The sequence below is a fragment of the Triticum urartu genome, chromosome 3A, assembly GCF_056163025.1.
Source record: "Triticum urartu cultivar PI428250 chromosome 3A, HENAU_Tu73, whole genome shotgun sequence".
Taxonomy (NCBI): Eukaryota; Viridiplantae; Streptophyta; class Magnoliopsida; order Poales; family Poaceae; genus Triticum; species Triticum urartu.
Genome location: NC_141875.1, coordinates 3,689,263 through 3,691,287, shown reverse-complemented (window position 1 = coordinate 3,691,287; position 2,025 = coordinate 3,689,263). Strand labels below are relative to the sequence as shown.

At 41.8% G+C, this 2,025-nt stretch overlaps 1 long non-coding RNA gene across 1 annotated transcript; it reads right to left on the bottom strand.

Annotated features, from left to right (window-relative positions):
- Positions 1-808: 808 nt before the first annotated feature.
- LOC147977568 (uncharacterized) lies at positions 809-1,565 on the bottom strand. The gene is made up of 2 exons (XR_015599453.1): positions 1,324-1,565; positions 809-1,202 (listed from the first exon to the last, which is right to left on the bottom strand). It is a non-coding gene; the product is annotated as an uncharacterized LOC147977568 (long non-coding RNA).
- Between the last annotated feature and the right edge of the window lie 460 nt (positions 1,566-2,025).

The following is a 2,025-nucleotide window of genomic DNA, read 5'->3' as shown; positions in this document are numbered from 1 at the left end:
CCCTATTAGTCCCGGTTCGTGCCTCAAACCAGGACTAAAGGTCTAATCTTTAGTCCCGGTTTGAGGCACGAACCGGGACCAATGGTTGTGGGCCAGGAGCGAGGCCCATTGGTCCCGGTTCATCCCACCAACCGGGACCAAAAGGTCCAGATGAACCGGGACCAATGGCCCACGTGGCCCGGCCGGCCCCCTGGGCTCACGAACCGGGACCAATGCCCCCATTGGTCCCGGTTCTGGACTGAACCGGGACTAATGGGGTTACCAGGCCTGGACCAAAGCCCCCTTTTCTACTAGTGGTTGGTGTTAACAATCGGTACTAAAGGGCTCCCGGCCCCCGGAGCTGGCTCGTGCCACGTGGTTGCCCTTTAGCACCGGTTCGTGCTGAACCGGTACTAAAGGGGGGCCTTTACTGACCACACTTTAGTGCCGGTTATGGAACCGGCACTAAAGGGCCTTACAAACCGGTGCTATTGCCCGGTTCTGCACTAGTGACACCCGAGGTGATGTCTAGCATCAGTTATGGGGCAGCCTGAAGCAACATGGGGCATGCTCAGTACATTAAGATTAAGGATACAACTATGAGGTGTTCTTAGTAATACATTTGAGGTCTCATCCCACTTTGTCTGACAAAAGATGGAACTTATGTGTGATTCTTTACCCCACTTTTTAGGATATATCGTAAATTTTCATCAAGGCTCATTTAATTTATTCACATTGATTACCAAACCTAGTAAATAAACACATGATTTCTTACTAGGATGATGCATGCGAGTGAAATATCAAATGTTGCTAATAAACACTCAAAATCTGTTTAGTTTAAGGATACATCAAACAGTAATTATGTATAATTGTGTAACATCATAATTTTGAATACAATGGTCTGGAATAAAAAATAAATAGAAGGTGATATAGTATTCACCATGATTGGTGTTACAACATGTTTGACGTCAATCATTAAAACCGATGTAAATTTATAAATAGCAGTAACTTGGTAGAAGAAAGTCGCATGTTGCCTCCCTAATGATCACAAGTCTTAGGGTAACATTCGCACTTGGCACCCATTAGTCTTTTAAACCTGTTCCGGCATTGTCCATCATCCCATCCGTCTTCCACACAACTATCTCGACACATTCCATTTTGATCAGGATGGCATGTATCCCAATGGTTGTGATAGCACATGTTTTCGGTAGATGAAACCTCACCTGTGGATAAATAGAAAGGTTAGGAGAAGTAATATGAATGAATGTGTCCAGCAATGTTGATATGTCATTGCACAACATGAAACTTCGGCGAAATGCTGATACTATGGATAATTATACTTACTACATGTAGCCATAAGGCAGAAAAAAATCAAACAACACATGGTTGTCTTCCTCCAGGCCTAGATGGTATAATGGCGGAATGTCGGCGATTTTTCTGAGAGAAGGCAAAGAATGTTGTCAAGATGGTGTGTGTTTTGGTTTCTATCGTTTTGAGGTTCTTATAATGTCCGTGCCCTATAGATAGTTTAAATAGTTAGGTCGTAAGGCCAAGAGGAAAGCAAGGAAGCAAAATTAACCGGTGGAATACAACCAAGTGAACTAAACTTGGCACACGTCTTAGAACTTAAAATAAATAGCATATCTATCACCTATCTAAGTTTAGCTTGTTGAATTGAATCATTCCGCACATTGACAGGTGATAAGTGCATTACTATTTATATAGCATCCAAACTAAGATTGACGGTAAAGCACACTGGCTACAAAAAGGGAACCAATGCTATCTTCTTAATTTATCTATGTTTTTTGTTCTATTCATTCCATAATTCTATTAGTTACAAAAATATTCAAATTTATTTGGACCAACATATTAATCAATTTTGTAGAGCTAGTTCATGTTTTCAATACTTATGCTTTAAGTGAAAATAGGTTTTTGGAGTTCCAGGGGAAGTCTGGAAAATTAGGAGGGTCAATTTCATAAAGCAAGGGAATCAAAAGTCCGAGGAACAAGGTCAGGAAGGACATTGGTGCATGGACACCCTGCCTA